Source organism: Monodelphis domestica, chromosome 8 (genome assembly GCF_027887165.1).
Source record: "Monodelphis domestica isolate mMonDom1 chromosome 8, mMonDom1.pri, whole genome shotgun sequence".
Classification (NCBI taxonomy): Eukaryota; Metazoa; Chordata; class Mammalia; order Didelphimorphia; family Didelphidae; genus Monodelphis; species Monodelphis domestica.
This window is the reverse complement of record NC_077234.1, coordinates 213,729,653-213,748,722: the sequence shown is the minus strand read 5'-3', so window position 1 is coordinate 213,748,722 and position 19,070 is coordinate 213,729,653. Positions and strand designations below refer to the sequence as shown.

Below are 19,070 nucleotides of genomic sequence, written 5' to 3'. Positions count from 1 at the left end.
GCATTAACATCCCAGCTTTGCCACATCCCCTCCAGCATTCATTGCTTCCCTTTGCTGTCATGTTAGCCAATCTGCTAGGTGTGAGATGATACCTTAGAGTTGTTTTGATTTACATTTCTCTGATTATAAGAGATTTAAAACACTTTTTCATGTGCTTATTAATAGTTTTGATTTCTTTAACTGAAAATTTCCTATTCATGTCCCTTGCCCTGTTAGCAATTGGAGAATGGCTTGATTTTTTGTACAATTGGTTTAGTTCCTTATAAATTTGTGTAATTAGACCTTTGTCAGAGGTTTCTGTTATGAAGATTGTTTCCCGATTTGTTGCTTCCCTTCTAATTTTGGATGCATTCATTTTGTTTGTACAAAAACTTTTAAACTATTCTATGTTCACCTAATTTGCTTATAGTTTCCTTCTTTATAGTCAGGTCATTCACCCATTCTGAGTTTATCTTGGTGTAGGGTTTGAGATGTTGATCCAAACCTAATTTCTCTTATACTGTCTTCCAATTTTCCCAGCAGTTTTTATCGAATAGTGGATTTTGGTCCCAAAAGCTGGGATCGTTGAGTTTATCATAGACTGTCTTGCTGAGGTCATTTACCCCAAGTCTATTCCACTGATCCTCCTTTCTCTGCCTTAGCCAGTACTAAATTGTTTTGATGACCACTGCTTTATAGTATAGTTTGAGATCTGGGACTGTAAGTCCTCCTTCCTTCGCATTTTTCCCATTATATTTTTAAATAAAATTTTTAATATAAATTTGAACAGTAATGTGAATTTAATTGTAATATAAAATTAAATTTAAAAAACTTTGAAAGAGTAGAGTCATTGGGAAGCTCCATCTTCTGATACTTGTATTGATTTTAAGACAGAAGCTAAGCACTTAACATATACATATATATGTTAAGGATTTAACATATATATATATTTAATATGGAAGTTAAGGAATTAAAATCCCTTAATTTCTTCTATCTTAAAATAATTACAAGTGTCAGTTCTAAGGCAGAAGAGTGGTTAAGGCTATGCAATTGGGATTAAGTGACTTGCTTAGGGTCACACAGCTAGGAAATGTCAGAGATAATGTTCAAACCCAGATCCTCTTGACTTTAGGCCTTGAACTCTTTATCCATTAAGCCACCTAGCTATCCTGCCCCACTCCCCTCCATTTTTAATAATTTTTTATTTTATTTATTTATTTATTCACTCATTTATCCATTTATTTATTTATCAGTCAATCAATCAATCAGTCAATTAATTAATTTTTAAACCCTTACCTTCCATCTTGGAGTCAATACTGTGTATTGGCTCCAAGGCAGAAGAGTGGTAAGGGCTAGGCAATGGGGGTCAAGTGACTTGCTCAGGGTCACACAGTTGGGAAGTGTCTGAGGTCACATTTGAACCTAGGACCTGCTGTCTCTAGGACTGACTTTCAATTCACTGAGCTATCCAGCTGCTCCCTCTCCACCCCCCCCCCCCATTATTTTTAAACTAATTTAGGAATTGAAGAACTGGTTGCTGGGGTGAGGATGGAAACAAAGGGAAGGAGTAGAACAATGGATACCAAATCTCTGGTACTGGGTCTGGGATGTTTAGGTATTCTTCCTGATAATGTTTCCCTTCTTCCTTCTCCATCATTTTTACAAATTTGAAATGCTTAAATGTTGTGAACTCAAAAGTATTTCATAACTTCCTGTAGTTTTTTCTCTAACCAATAAAAGGGAAGATTTTTTTTTTAACCCTTACCCTCTGATTTAGTATCAATTCTAATACAGAAGATTGGCAAAGGTTGGACAATTGGGATTAAGTGATTTGCCCAGGGTCATAGATCTAGGAAGCATCTGAGGTCAAATTTGAACCCAGGTCCTCCTGACTTTAGAGCTGGTGATCTATCCATTGTGGTACCTAGGTGCCCAGAATTTGTTTGTTTGTTTGTTTTTTTTTAAATATATTTTATTTGATCATTTCCAAGCATTATTCGTTAAAGACATAGATCATTTTCTTTTCCTCCCCCCCACCCCCCATAGCCGACGTGTAAGTCCACTGCGCATTACATGTTTTCTTGATTTGAACCCATTGCTTTGTTGATAGTATTTGCATTAGAGTGTTCATTTAGAATCTATCCTCTGTCATGTCCCCTCAACCTCTGTATTCAGGCAGTTGCTTTTTCTCGGTGTTTCCACTCCCATAGTTTATCCTTTGCTTATGAATGGTGTTTTTTTCTCCTGGATCCCTGCAAGTTGTTCAGGGACATTACACCGCCACTAATGGAGAAGTCCATTACGTTCGATTATACCACAGTGTATTAGTCTCTGTGTACAATGTTCTCCTGGTTCTGCTCCTCTCGCTCTGCATCACTTCCTGGAGGTTGTTCCAGTCTCCATGGAACTTCTCCACTTTATTATTCCTTTTAGCACAATAGTATTCCATCACCAACATATACCACAGTTTGTTCAGCCATTCCCCAATTGATGGGCATCCCCTCGTTTTCCAGTTTTGGGCCACCACAAAGAGCGCAGCTATGAATATTTTTGTACAAGTCTTTGTGTCCATTATCTCTTTGGGGTACAGACCCAGCAGTGCTATGGCTGGGTCAAAGGGTAGATATTCTTTTGTCGCCCTTTGGGCATAGTTCCAAATTGCCCTCCAGAATGGTTGGATCAGTTCACAGCTCCACCAGCAATGAATTAATGTCCCTGCTTTGCCACATCCCCTCCAGCATTCATTACTTTCCTTTGCTGTTATGTTAGCCAATCTGCTAGGTGTGAGGTGATACCTCAGAGTTGTTTTGATTTGCATCTCTCTGATTATAAGAGATGTAGAACACTTCTTCATGTGCTTGTTAATAGTTTTGATTTCTTTATCTGAGAACTGCCTATCCATTTCCCTTGCCCATTTATCAATTGGAGAATGGCTTGATTTTTTGTACAATTGATTTAGCTCATTATAAATATGAGTAATTAAACCTTTGTCAGAGGTTTCTATGAAGATTTTTTCCCAATTTGTTGTTTCCCTTCTGATTTTAGTTATATTGGTTTTGTTTGTACAAAAGCTTTTTAGTTTGATGTAGTCAAAATTATTTATTTTACATTTTGTGATTCTTTCTATATCTTGCTTGGTTTTAAAGCCTTTCCCCTCCCAAAGGTCTGACATGTATACTATTCTGTGTTTACCCAATTTACTTATGGTTTCCTTCTTTATGTTTAAGTCACTCACCCATTTTGAATTTATCTTGGTGTAGGGTGTGAGGTGTTGATCTATTCCTAGTCTCTCCCACACTGTCTTCCAATTTTCCCAGCAGTTTTTATCGAATAGTGGATTTTTGTCCCAAAAGCTGGGATCTTTGGGTTTATCGTATACTGTCTTGCTGAGGTCGCTTTCCCCCAGTCTATTCCAGAATTTGTTTGTTTTTAAAAAGAAAACTTACCCAAACTTTTTATGGCATTTCAAAACTGGAAGCAACCTTCAGTTCTTCTAAATTATACATTATAAATAAACTAGTTCAGAGAGGGTGAATAAATTGAATGTCACATAGCTTGACAGTGAGAGAACCAGGATTCATTCAAACACAGACAGGAACTAATTCCACATCTCCATATATACTGTCACTTAAGCTGGACATTCTAAACCAGAAAGTTAGGTTTTCTGGAATCTACCCTCTATTTTTGGCACCCTGAGGAATCAGAAGACTAATTTACTGGACCTATTTCTCAGAAGCATAGGAATGATTTGCAGGCTCTTGCACTTAGCTTCTGGGAGGCAAGTTTTACTATAAAGGCAAAACTGGGTGAGTCTTTTCTAAGAAATTCGGAACTATTCCTCCCAGAGTTATTAACTCTGCATACCCTTTGTCCCAGTGATCCCATTACAAGTTCACTATTCTAAAGAGATCAAAGAAAGAGGAAAAGATCCTATAGGTACAAAAATATTTGTAGTTCTTCTCTTTGTATCAAAGAAATGGAGATTAAGGTAATGCCCATCAGCTGAAGAAAGATTGAACAAATTATAGTATATGAATGTAATGAAATACTATTGTAAGAAATAATGAAACATATACATTTCCTATGTCATATTACTTGCTTTCTTGGGAAGAGAGGAGGGGTGGGAGAAAGGGTGAGAACATGAATTGTAACATGTCAGAAAATAAATATTAAAAATTGAATCAACATTCAATCTGGAAAAAAAGAAAAAATTTAAATAAAAAGAAAAAAGAAACAGTGGAGGGGTGGCTAGATGGCTCAGTTGATAGTGGGGCAGGCTTGGGGTTGGGAGGACCTGGGTTCAAATCTAGCCTCAGACATTTTTTAGCTGTATGACTCTGAGCAGATGACTTAACCCCAATTGCTTATCCTTTACAACTCTTCTTCTGCTTTAGAATTGATAAAGAAAGAAAGATATGATGGACTAAAGATATGGAATGAATTATTTTAACATGACCAATGTGAAAATTGTTTTTTGTTCAGTGAGGGAATAAAATGCATCTAGAACTTAATTATAAAGAGTCAAAAGAAAAAAAACCTCATTATCCCTTTTATCCAGAGGCAGTGGGGAGAGAGATTCTATTTGTTTCTTCATCAATTATGGAGCTCTTATTTACAAATGAACATATTAGAGGGAGGGGTGGTGGGAGGGGGGGAGGAAAAGAAAATGATCTTTATTTCTAATTAATAATGTTTGAAAATGACCAAATAAAATAATGTTTAAAAAACAAATGAACATATTAAAATTGTGATAAAAATATTTCTCTGGTTCTAATTATAAATGGAAAGGCAACATGACAGAGGCTAGAAGGTCTTGGAGTCAAGAAGGATGGGATTCAAATTTTGTCCCTGATATCTTTTGGCTATATTGCCATGAACAAGTCATAACTCCTCAGTACCACAGACAACTTTCTAAAACCATAAGTTACAGGTGAGTTGCTGATCTGTATCAGTGAAAAAAGTTCTTATACTGTAAGTTCCTCATACTGATTAACTCACAAATCTGGACAACAAAAAAACACAAATAAAAGTTTTTGTTGGAACCTCAAATGGTGGCTCCAGTAAAACACAACATAATTATACTGAATTTAGTTTGTCAGAGATATCTTGTATAATATATATTTGTTATAGAAAATCACGTGATATAGTGGAAATAACAACTCATGCTTTTACAGCATGTTAAATCATACAAAGTACATCTCTTACATTATCCTGTGAAATAAGAAAAGATAGTGTATTTGAAGTCATATGCAAATTTAATTTCAAATTTTAGTAATACCACTGCTTACCTCTACAACCTGGAGCAAATTACCTAACCTTTGTTAAAAGGGGGAACTGGTAATAATTCTACTTACTGCTTCTGGGTCATTTCCTTCAGTTAAACTCCTACAAAAGCCAGCCTAGAGCTAAGTCATTCTGTGGGTCAACAGTTCCCAAAATTATATTCACAAGCCCCCACTTGTGAGTTTATCTTTACCCATCTGCCAGAGGACATATTTATTCAAACAAAAGACATTTAATGAAACAACAGAGTAAATACAGAGACAAGGAAAGATTCCTCCTGCTTTGATATGGGATATGCTCTCTAACAGGTTATTGGAATACAACATAGGGAACACATACTCAGGAAACACACTTGAGCAGAGACCACACATGAAAAGTGCATATGTAGGAAACAATTGTGGTCAGGGTGAAGTGGGTCACTTCATAGAATGAGTCCAGACACCCAAAATTTCAATTATTGGAACCGTGATTTATAAAAACAAATAAAGAATCTACCATCTGGGACAGCCTTCCCTAGTGGAAGCTGTATCAGACTGAATTATAGGATAGCTTATATAGGTTACAAGATACAAAGTTACTTCCCTTCACAATAGGTTCTTATTTGAGAATCAACAAACCTTATCACAAACACAGGTATGTGTAGTCAGAGACAATACTTAGATTATCCAGGGGTTGTTAACTTTTACAAGTACCTTAATTCACTTATCCCTAGTTTGCTAAGTGTTATCTTGCATTCCATCCTGAAATTCCTTCATTTCTTGCTCTTCCTAATTCTCACCCCCAAGCTAAGTAGAGTCTAGTCTGCCACCTGCATAAGCAGCTTGACCTCCTGGTGGGAGGGAAGCTGGGTCAGTTTCTTAAAAACGCAGGAAAAGGATTGATCTGCTTTATCTACTTCAATTTTATTATCCTCCCCTATTGGGACTACCTCAAGGGAATGTATATGAAGAAGCACAAAGGAGGCATTTGACCTCCTACCCATTTGATCATGGGTAGAGAGCACATATATATGAGATATTAAACTCAGATCAGATGTTAATTTCAGCATCTTTTCCTATGAGGATTGTTGTAAGGAAAGTATTTTGGAAACCTTAAACATCCATCGTCAAGGAATCTCTTTGTTGAGGCAGCTCATGCCTCCAACATTGCAGGAGTACTGATGTCCTCTGATAATAACATCATTCTGTTCCTTGCCCTTCTTTTTTATGGTTTACATCTCTGTTCTGCAGTGGATACATTGCTTTGTTGATTTCAAAGTCACTGCTGGGCATTGTCCCTACCATATTCTGTGCTATCACTTCCAGGTCTGCTTAACAAAAATTAGGCACAGGGTCTGTAGTCTGTTTGATTCTTTTAACACCCATATCTGGTGTGGAAATGTAATCCATTGTCACAGGTAATTATTTGATTTGGGGTTAGGGAAACCTTGTGATTCCTGTTCAAACTCTTATGGGGAACATATGTCTAGTTCCAGGAGAGTTTACTACAAGGACCTCATAGGAAAGCTGGGGTCCAAAGACCACATCGTTCTCAAGGTCTTCTCTGTCTTGGCAATTGAATTGAAACAAAAGTGAAGTGAAGGTGGATCTCTCTCTCTCTCTCTCTCTCTCTCTCTCTCTCTCTCTCTCTCTCTCTCTCTCTCTCTCTCTATCTCTCTCTCTCTCTGTCAGGAGTTACAACTCCTTTTTACCCCATTCCTGTTTTGGAGCACTAATTTTATCAGAGAGGAAAAAAAAACCCTCCCTATATTCATACATACTATTTACTTCTTTGGATTGTTCTGAAGAAACAACCTTGAGAATCTGAAGTACTGTATAAATGAGAGCTATTATCATTATTAACTTGTGCTTTTCTTATTTTTTCACTTAGATCTGACTTTGAACATTTCTTTTTCATTCCATCTTACTTCCTTTTGCCACTCCCCTTTTCCTTTCTATACCCTTTAGTTTTGTTTCCTTTTCTCCTGCTTTCTGTTCCTCACTATGTTCCTTCTGCTCTTCCACTTGAGTTATTTATTTATCTTTGCTCTTCCACATTGAAAAAGTCCCAACAAATTTCTCTTCATGGCCAAACATCTGTAACTGCTACATCTGTTTTTTTTTTAAAGGGACATCCAACAAATTACCAAATAGATTTGATTGTTCATTGTATTGATTTATCTAGCGGCAAAGGCAGGCCCTTTCCTGCAGCTATTCATGGTTTGCATAAGGACAAATATGATTTGAGAGATTATAGAGGAATAACAATTTCAGCAACATTGATAGAATGACCCAAATCACTTCTTGCCAATGGTAAGACTTTTAGGTAGGGAAATGTCTCAAAAATTTCATGAATTGAATTCTATTTTTAACTTGGGAGTTAACTGTTCACAAAGCTAATCAAATGAGAATAAAGTTTGGTACCATCCAGCAACCTCTTTCAAATGATACCTTCACTCAATTTCTATGTCTTTCCATCTTGGACAACTTATTCAGGGCCATTAAGCTCCTTCATTATCCTTTTCATCTTGAGACCTTCTGTCAGGAAAAAAAAATAACTCAGAGAAATCATTCATAATATGTAAATGATGGATAAGACTTTCATTGTCAATCTTCTCAATATATTATTTACATTTATCTATCCTTCCTCTGGATTACAAAATAATCTTCCCAAGACACAAGCCTAATTATGTCACCTTCCTGCTCCAAATTCTTTAGAGTCTCCCTGTTGTATAAAGGATAAAACACAAATACTCTGTCATGGCACTTGACATGTTCCCATATGGCTCCAACCTAAATTTCCAGATTTATTTCACACCATTCCCTTCATGTATTAAACATTCCAATGAAATTGGGCTTCTAGTTGCTCTCCCCACTTGGCATGCTATATCCCGTCCTATGTACCTATACCAGTCGACCTCCATGACTGAAATACATGCCCATCTCTGCTTTTTAGAATCCTTATCTTCCCTCAAGACTCAGTTCCCATACTACTTCTTTCTTGAAACCTTCCTTTATTGTCTCCAACTATTAGTGCTCACTCCCTTCTCAAGAATTCCTAGAATACTTTGATCACTTCTTCCCTTGTCAATCCACCAGACTGAATTCAACCTGTACTAAGACTAGTTCATATGCTACTTACTCCAGGAAGCCTTCCCTTATTTCCCTGGACAGAAACAATCTTTCTCTTTTCTAAACTCTTATAGTAAGTATCTTATGCGTATCACTCACATACTTGATATAGTATAAATTCTCTCTTGTGTTTTTCATTCTACCTCAGGCATTATTCTTATTTTTGCAAATATAATATTCACCCAGTATAATATAAGCTCAAGGTAAAGACTATTACATTATTTTTCTTGGGTGTTAAATATTTGTTAAGTTGAATTGCTTTAGTCTGCTTTAAAGGAATCAATCTCTACTGGAGTTTCAGATGTTAGAAAGTAGATGAGAGAGATGTTCTTTGGGGAAACGGGGGGGTGGGTTTTCTGATGACTTTTGAATCACATCATACAGGTAACTGGCTTCTCTGCTTTCTTTTAGGTATGTAAAGGGTTGGGACAGGCCAGGATTTTGGGTTCTTCAGGAAACAAAGGAATATGAATTTTCTAGGATTCTGCTTTACATTCCGGAATTGCCAGCAAAGGGACTAAACTGTAAACCGTTCTTCTAGTAGTATACCTATGCTCCACATACTGCCTCTCACCTCCATGCAACTCTTGACTGAAATGCTAAAGCAGGCTTCATATTGACAATACTTACAGTAATTTGCAGACTTTTGTGGGAATTGAGAACCTGAATCAGAGGAATAGGGACTGATGTTAAGTTACAATGACTAATTCACTTATGAGTTTAATCTATAGACTTTGTTTTCAGTGCTTATTAGCACAGTGCCTAGCACACAGTAAGTACTTAATATTGATTGATTAACTTGGTCCTTTTCTACCTTTCTAGCCTTACACCTTCTTCTCCAAATACTCTGCAATCAAATACATGACTCCTTGCTGTTGCTCATCCATCTTCCAACTCTGGGCAATTTCACTGATTGTTCCCTGACATTTCTCTTCCTTTGGACTTCTTTGAAGTCTCAGCTATAATCTCACCCTATGCAAGAAGCCTTTCCTAGTCCTCTTTATTATTTTTTTTTTCATTTTTATTTTTTAAACCCTTACCTTCCATCTTGGAGTCAATAATGTGTATTGGCTCTAAGGCAGAAGAGTGGTAAGGGCTAGGCAATGGGAGTTAAGTGACTTGCCCAGAGTCACACAGCTGGGATGTGTCTGAGGCCAGATTTTGAACCCAGGACCTCCCACCTCTGAGTCTGACTCTCAATTCACTGAGCCACCCGGTTGTCCCCCCTCCTGTATTCTTTCAGTAGCTCTCTTAAACTCTGCTAACATACTTCCCACCAATGATCCAGCAAAACCTCTACTTGCCTGTGATCTATGAGAAAAAGCTATACCAGAATTAGCTACAATTGAGTTTCAAAATAGAGAATATGAAATTTAAATTGCAAGACAAAGAACTTACTCCTTATATTAGGAACTTCTTCATTTCTGTCAGGTCAAAATGCTGTTGTTTAAGCTTTCTGTTTTCTAGGCACAGGCTGAAGTGGGTCACTCCCTCTTCAGAATTTCGTCTCTCCTAATATACTCTGAAGCTTCCTGTTTTTTTTTTCCCTTAATGATACCACCCATTTTGATGCATTTTCTTCATCAAGACTTTAGACTTGTTTTTAAATTCCACATCCACAAAAGGAAAGGAGCAAGTTGAAAGAGCAATTTATCTGGAACCAGAAAAACTGGGCTTGAATCCAGTTCCTCTTAATTACTCCTAGAATAATTTTGGCCACAAAGGGGATAAAACAGATCAGAAGAGGAAGAACAGAAAATAAGAGAACAAAAGTGAGAGGTGTGAGGAAGTAAGGTGATGAAGAGGAGGAAAAGAGATTGAAGGTAAAGTGGGTAAAGATTATAACAGGTAGGTCTTACCCTGAGAAAAATTGTGAAATAAGAAAAAAAAAAACCCTTTGGTATTCTACTTCTAACAAAAGCCTCTTTAATCTCTTCTATCTCTTAAAAAATATCCCACCTTTCCCCCCATAATTTATCCTATATACCTGTGTTGTTAATTGCTTATAGGGTGGTAACTGACAACACACTTATGGCATACCCCCTCATGGAGATTTTTCTCCCCTTTTTCTTAGAGAACATAATTTAAAGTTGTCCTTTGTGATATTTTTTGATGCTATCATCCCCTTACATTACCTTATGAAAGATGGAGATCTACCTTCTTAAATTGTAGCTATTTTCATTTATGTGCCTTATTTTACAACTATAGTACAAGTTCCTTGAGAGCAAAGATGGTTTTTGATTCGCCTTTGTACCCTGCCTCCCCCATTGGCACCTAACATATTATCTTGTTCTTAAGGTGCCTGAGTAAATGTTTGTTGAAAATGATGATGATGATGATGATGATAATTTTGATGACCATTGCCTTGTCCTTCAGACTTTTCTCCTACTTCTCCATCTCAGTTTTTACATAGGAAAGGGGACATACTATAGTGTATTGAATCTATGTGTAAATTTCCTCCAAGAGTATTTCATTTTACCAGGTCTCCGAAGTGTCCAAAGAAAGAATCTCTATTGGTGAAATTTCCATTCATCTTTATACTTTTTGTTTTTTCCCATTTGAATTAGTTTATTTAGTCAATTTAGAACATTATTACTTGTTTACAATAATCACATTATTTCCCTCCCTCCCCTCCCTCCACCCTTCCCACAGCCCCCATGCAATTTCATTGGGTATTACTTGTGTCCTTGATCAGAACCTATTTCCATGTTGTTGTTTGCACTAGGATGTTCATTTAGTCTACATCCCCAGCCATATCCCTTCAATCGATCCACATTATAATTATTTATTAAATAGCAAAAAGCAGTTCAGAGAAAGAAAAGAAGCAGCATGAGCTATATGTGGTTGGTTAGCTCTTTTTTGCTGCCTCCCCAACCTGGCTGAGCCAGTCCCAAGCTAGACCTTGAGCTAGTCCACTATCTAGTCCACTATTCCAAGGGAAGAGAATGACTTCCTGTTCCCTCCACTAATTTAAGCTCTTTGTAATGTACCTTTCCCAAGCCTCTCTTATTGGCAGACTCAGACCTCAGTCTGGACAAGAGGTTGGCCTTTGGGATGCTAGAAGTAACCACATGGCTTTCCACACACACTACTGTTAAGACTTCTCCTAGCATGGTAGACAAAAGGAGGGAGGACTCCACCCATGACCTCAATGAGATACAATTCAGAGCTTCAACCTCAAGATTTTTGTTTTTTTTTTTTTTTGCTTTAAAATTGAAAGGTTGTTTTTGGGGCCAAAATGGGTACAGATTAATATTAATTTTCCATGGGACAATAGAAGGAGATATCTCTGGGCAGAAGAGACTTTCAGGGACCCTTAATTCAAATCATATGGGCACTGACCTACTCCATCTCTGTTTAATCTGGTTCAAGGTTCATATCAATGATAACATTGAAAAAAAGGAAGAAGTTTATGTTTGTAGCTAGAGCAAGAGATGAAGCAAATAATAGAAGCAACAAGAGGAAGTTGGATACAGGAGAGAAGAGACACTGCGAAAACTAAGAATAGTTAGGAAAGGACAGCTAGATGATTTACTCTACAGAGTGCTGGGCCTGAAGTCAGGAAGTCTGAGTTCAAATCTGGCTTCAGACACTTACTGTGAGATGGTGGGCAAGAAAGTCATTTAACTTCTGTTTGATTTAATCCACTGTAGAAGGAAATGGTAAACCACTCTGGCTTTCTTTGCCAAGTATCTTTGCCATGAAAACTTTGGAGGGTATGGTCAAAGGATCACTAAGAGCTGGACATGACTGAAAAACAGTAACATGGAAAGGGAAAAGTAATGGGAATTAGAAATAGATCGCAGTTGTCATTGTGATAACCATTTTCTTCATCCTTTCCCCCTCCTACCATTGTATCTTTTGTTTGCAGTAAACCACAGACATATTTCAGGTACCGACTTTGACAATCAAAGTGAGAAGTGGTCAGAAGTTATCAGGAACTCAAACATGATTAATTTATCTCTTTTGACAAAAAGAAATGTACAAACGAAAAAGGAGTCCCAATCTTGATCATGTCCTTGCTGGTTATTGCTCAACTTCATTCCATCATTGTTTGGCATTTGTGTTGGCCACAGATGTAAACAGAGTGGTACCTTATTTTTTGAGATCTAAAACTCTTTCGGGTCCTGAAATACCTCTCATCATTTCATCTTCAATATCTCACTAGTTGTCGCCAAGAAGAGGAGGAAAAACAAGCCATTAGACCCGATAGCCATTTCTTTCTCATTGTCTTCAAAGGGCCAAATGCATTTCTCAAATTTGGAAATGATTGGACTCATTTTCCTCACACTAAGGAGAATGGTAGCCACAGATTCTCTTTTTTGAATTGGAGAAAAAGGGAAAGAAAAGAAAGAGAAGAATAAAACTTTACATTATGCTTAATATGCCCCAGGTATTGTGTGTGCTAAGTGCTTTTACAAATGTTTTATTTGATCCTCACAATAACCCTGGGAGATAGATACTATTATTATTCCCATTTTACAGTTGATGAAATTGAGGCAAACAGAGGTTAGATGATTTGCCCAAGGACACACAACTAAAGTCTGGGTCACACAGCTAATAAGTATTAGGGTCACATTTGAACTCAGGTCTTCCTGACTCAAGGTCTGGGTGCTCTATTCACTTCATCATTTAGGTCCTACAGAGTAGATCCCTCCATTTTTCTCTTCATAGGCCAATGCTGAGGAGAGAGATAGGGGAAACTTACTTTCTAATTATTTTCGACTTTGTACTGAATGAGCTAAGATGACCAGGCACAACTGTGAGACAATTTCTAGAAGACTAAATGATAAAGCAGGATTGGCTTGGTAGACAAGGCTGGTTGTATTGCTAACAATTGCTCACATTTATATAATGCTAGCCAAGATTAGAAGGAAAGTAGAAAATTGGGAAAAATTTTTATAGACAGTTTCTCAGATAGAGGTCTCACATCTAAAATATAAAGATAACTTTGTCAAGTTTCTAAGAGTAAGAACCACCCTAATTCATAAATGGGCAAAAGATATAAACAGGCAGTTTTTGGATAAAGAAATCTAAGCCATATATAGATATGCGAAAATACTCTAAATCATTACTGAGCAGAGAAATACAAATCAAAACAATTCTGAAGTATCATCTTTACACCTATCAGATTTGCAAATTGATAAATGGACAAAATGACAAATATTGGAAGGAATGTGGAGGGGACACTAATACACTGTTGGTGGAATTGTGAACTGATCCAACTGCTTTGGAGAAAAATTTGGAATTATGCCTAGAGAATTATAAAAATATATGGACCCCTAGATCCAGCAATTCAATTGCTATTGCTGGGTCTATTTTCCAATGAGATCAGGGAGACAGGAAAAGAAATATTTATAGCAGTTTTCTTTGAAGTGGCAAAGAACTGGAAATTGATGGGATGTTCATCAGTTGGGGAATGGCTGGACAAATTTTGGTATATGATTGTGATGGAATACTATTGCATCATAAGAAATGATAAGCAGGTTAATTTTTTAAAATTTCAATAATTAAAAAATTTTTCTAAATTAGGCATAAAACATCATTTAAAAAATCCATTACCTTCTGTCTTGGAATGGATTCCAAGATAAGATTGGTAAGGGCCAGGCAATTGGGTTAAGTGTCTTGCCTAAGGTCACATAGCTAGGAAAGTGTCTGAGGTCATATTTGAACCCAGGACCTCTCTAGGTCTGGCTCTCAATCTACTCTCTCTCTCAATCTACTGAATCACCTAGATGACCCCTAACATTCATTAAAAAATGTTTTGAGGTCCAAATCTTCTCCCTTCCTCCCTTTCCTCCCTTTCCTCCTTGAGATGGTAAGTAATCTGATATAGATTCATGTATCATCATGTAAAACACTTTTCCTTATTTGTCATTTTGTGGAATAGTTCTCAAATAAAAAAGAAGAAAGGAAATGAAATATAGTATGTTTCAGTCTGCATTCAGACTCCATCAGTTTTTTCTTCTAGGGCAGATGGCATTTTTCATCATGAGTCTCTGAGACTGTCTTGAATCATGAGCAGGTTAATTAAAAAAAAAAACAGAGAAAACAAAACCTGGAAAGACCTGCATGAAGTATTGAAGAGTAAAATCAGTAGAATGAAGAAATTATATTATATTTATTAGATACATTATGTACAAGTACAGAATTAATATTTGAAGGATGACTTGTGAATGCCCACCCTCAGAGAATGAACTGAAAAATAGAAACAGCAATGACACCATCTATACATGCATATCTTTTTGTCAAGTGATGACATTTATGGTGCAGAGAGAGAAGGGAGGAGCTGAGATTCCTGGGAATAAATTATATTAAAAAATACATTTATGTGCTTACTATGTGCTAGGCACTATGCTAAGTACTTTACTTTTTATGTCATTTGATCCTCACAAAAACCCTAGGAGGTAGGTGCTATACAGATACAGAAATTGAGTAAGTGGAAGTTAAGTGATTTGTCCAAGATCACAGCTAATAAATGTCTGAGGCCAGATTTTACTCAGATCTCCATGATTTAAGTCCCAGGACTCTATTTCATAGCAGATAAAGTGATGACTTTGGAGTAAAAATATTTGGCTTCAAGCTCTGTCTTATACAGTTATTAACTGTGTGACTGAGGAATTACATTAATTTCCCTGAGGTGCAGTAGTAGTTCCTGCATCTATAAAATGGGGATCATAATAATATCGGCTTTACAGAGATGTTGTTAGGGTCAAGTGAGCTAATGTATGTAAAAGTACTTTGCAGATCTTAAATTGCTATATCAAGACCCACTATTATCTTCTATTTTTTTTTGTCATTTGTAAGAGAAGCTGATGATTAAGAGGCTGATCACAGATGCAGTTGCAGTGTTTAAGGGAGTGGGCATAGAATATTTTTGGTTATGAAGGAGATTGAACCAGAGGCAAAAGGGGAGGTTGAGTTGAGGAAAAGATACTTTAAGACTTTAAGACCCGGACAAGATGAGTTTGAATTGACTTTCTAAACATGACATGTTAGCTGATTGTTGGATGGGGAGCAGAAAACCTGATCAGCAAGTCAAATTGTGATCAGATAAACAGGAAGAGGCAGAGAAGTGCTGTTCCATGTCAGTAATAATAGTATGAAACTGTGCAGAAGTATTCAAGCTGTTCTGAATCTCTAAGTGAAGAATGGAAATGTTACTGGACATTTGGGGACATGTCAACAGGTCTCTGCCCTGGAGTGGTTTTGGTTTCCACTAGTTCAACATACTTAGCTTTTCATCCCCTGTGTCTTCTGACATGTAAGCAGGAAGCTATTTTAGAGGTGGATAGAAAGACTCTTAGAGATTGTTTGCAAGATAAATAGCACTAAAGAAAACAAGCAAGAAAAAACAATTGGTTTGGACCAAGTACATGAAGGATATCTCCGCTAGAGGAGACATAGTTGTGAGGATGTTAAGGGAATGATATTCAAGGTATCTGAATGAGGTAATCACAGTGTGTGAAAAATTACCTAATTGATATGACCATAAAAAGTGACCAGAATAACACCAACAAGTATTGATTTTTCTGCTTATCCTCTCATCTATACAAAAACCCTCTGGAAGTCATCTACACATGAACTAAGGACATCTTTGTAAACAAGATCTTTTGGATTTCCTAGAAAAATTCTCACCAACTGCTAGTATTAGAGAGTTGCTAGTCAATGGATTCTTTTTCCTTCTTAAAAAATAAAATGTAAAAAAACTATCCTCAAGACTTAATTGGTCTGAAAAAAAAAAAGACTTAATTGGGCCAGGATACTAAGGCTTAGACCATTTGTCCATTCAAGTACAAAAGCTTACTTACATTAACTAGTCATAAAGAATCAAATCATAAACAAATTAGAGGAATTTGGAAGAAATTATATGGGTAAACATAATATTATGCATATATTTATCATTGATAGTGGAAGAGTTCATGACTCAAAAAGGGATAGAACAATGTAAAAGGCAAAATGTATATTTTTGGTTACATAAAATTAATTTTTTATACAAGTCATGTCAATCCAGCTAAAATTAAAAGGGAAACAGGTAATTGGAGAAAATAATTTTTGTAGAAAATTTCACTAATAAGAGTCTCATTTCCAGTACATATAAGAAACTTAAATTTATAACAATAAGACATTTCTCTGTTACATGGTCAAAGGACATGAATAGACAGTTTTATTTTTTAAAATTTTATTTAATTGAAAAATTAAGAATTTTTTTTCATGGTTCCATGATTCATGTTCTTTCCCTCCCCTCCTCTCACCCCATCTCCCATAGCCAACACTCAATTCCACTGGGTTTTACACGTGTCATTGATCAAGACCTATTTCTACATTATTGATATTTGCATTAGGGTGACTGTTTAGAGTCTACATCCCCAATCATATCTCCATCAAACCATATGATCAAGTAGTTATTTTTCTTCTGTGTTTCTACTCCCAAAGTTTTTTCTCTGGATGTGGATAATGATCTTTCTCATAAGTCCCTCAGAATTGTCCTGGTTCATTGCTTTGCTGCTAGTAGAGAAGTCCATTACATTCCACTGCACTACAGTGTAGTCCATTACGTTCGATTATACCACAGTGTATTAGTCTCTGTGTACAATGTTCTCCTGGTTCTGCTCCTTTTGCTCTGCATCAATTCCTGGGGGGTCTTTCCAGTTCACATGGAATTCCTCCAATGATTTATTCCTTTAGCACAATAGCATTCTATCACAGACACCACAGTTTGTTCAGCCATTGCCCAATCAAAGGGCATCCCGTCACTTTCCAATTGAATAGATAATTTTCGAAGGAAGAAAACTGAATTCTTAATAGACATGAAAATTGCTTAAAATCACAATTAATGTAAATAATTTACAGTTCATGAATGAGAATAATATATGTTTAGTATTATTCCCTTTCTGCATTTATTTATAATTCTTTGAATCTAGGATATAGTCAATTTTTGTGGAAGGGACATGCAATATAGAAATATATGAACTCTGCTGGTGGAGCTGTGAACTGATCCAGCCATTCTGGAGGGCAATTTGGAACTATGCCCAAAGGGCGACAAAAGAATATCTACCCTTTGACCCAGCCATAGCACTGCTGGGTCTGTACCCCAAAGAGATAATGGACACAAAGACTTGTACAAAAATATTCATAGCTGCGCTCTTTGTGGTGGCCCCAAACTGGAAAACGAGGGGATGCCCATCAATTGGGGAATGGCTGAACAAACTGTGGTATATGTTGGTGATGGAATACTATTGTGCTAAAAGGAATAATAAAGTGGAGGAGTTCCATGGAGACTGGAACAACCTCCAGGAAGTGATGCAGAGCGAGAAGAGCAGAACCAGGAGAACATTGTACACAGAGACTAATACACTGTGGCATAATCGAACGTAATGGACTTCTCCATTAGTGGCGGTGTAAAGTCCCTGAACAACTTGCAGGGATCCAGGAGAAAAAAACACCATTCATAAGCAAAGGATAAACTATGGGAGTGGAAACACCGAGAAAAAGCAACTGCCTGAATACAGAGGTTGAGGGTACATGACAGAGGACAGACTCTAAATGAACACTCTAATACAAATACTATCAACAAAGCAATGGGTTCAAATCAAGAAAACATGTAATGCCCAGTGGACTTACACGTCGGCTATGGGGGGTGGGGGGGAGGAAAAGAAAATGATCTATGTCTTTAACGAATAATGTTTGGAAATGATCAAATAAAATATATATATATAAAAAGAAATATATGAACTCAATATTAACATTCAATAATTGCCAGACAGATCTAATAATATCCAGTTTTCCCCAGTTTTTCATTCTTAATTTCTTTATTGTTTGTCATTCTATTGAATTTGTCTAAATGTAAAAAAGACACATCAACATTTTTTCTTGTCTCACTATCTGGGTTTTTAAAAAAAAAATCATTAGGGGGCAGCTGGGTAGCTCAGTGGATTGAGAGCCAGGCATAGAGATGGGAGGTCCTAGGTTCAAATCTGGCTTCAGACACTTCCCAGTTGTGTGACCCTGGGCAAGTCACTTGATCCCCATTGCTTAGCCCTTACCACTCTTCTGCCTTGGAGCCAATACACAGTATTGACTCCATGATGGAAGGTAAGGGTTTTTTTAAAAAAATCATTAGTTATCCTTTTAATTATCTGATATGGTATCATTTAGTGCATATATTTTAATGCTATTTCATTCTCTGTGGTACTTCTCCCATATAGAAATTTTTTAAATTTGTTTTGTGGATTAGTATATCCCATTCACATGTGATTAAGTTTCTTTTTCTTTACATTAAATCCTAGATAAAAATTACTTCCTAAAAATAATAAAAACAATTTGCAATTTGTATTGGTTGAAACAATCTGAAAACAACCTCTTCTCTTTACCTTCCAAGTTTCCATTTAAAACATTAGATTTTGTCTTTTAGGCTCTCCCTCCTCCCTGTCTTTTTCTGGTTATCTTCCTATGATTTATTTTACTTAGTCTTCCCTGGTTTTCTTACCTTCTAGGCCCCTTTCCTCCAATGTGGTCTACTCTTTACTTATTTGTAGTTTTACTAGTCTAAACCTTTTGGTTTTTTACTTTCCATTGCCTATACCAGATAAGTCCGAAGATCAAAAAATTTCCTCTTCCCTCACTTCTAGGTTTAAATTCTCCTCAACAGTGGCATTTCAAAGACAATAAATCCTCAAGTCCTTTTTCCTCCTCCCT

At 36.6% G+C, this 19,070-nt stretch overlaps 1 protein-coding gene across 2 annotated transcripts in view; it reads right to left on the bottom strand.

Moving 5' to 3' along the window:
* Positions 1-9,856, bottom strand: part of IL3RA (interleukin 3 receptor subunit alpha) — a 104,977-nt gene extending 95,121 nt beyond the window's left edge. For both annotated transcript variants that reach the window (XM_007501018.2, XM_056807169.1), the window contains exon 1: positions 9,771-9,856. The gene's annotated coding sequence lies outside the window, so the exon portion shown is untranslated. The remainder of the gene's footprint in view (positions 1-9,770) is intronic.
* Between the last annotated feature and the right edge of the window lie 9,214 nt (positions 9,857-19,070).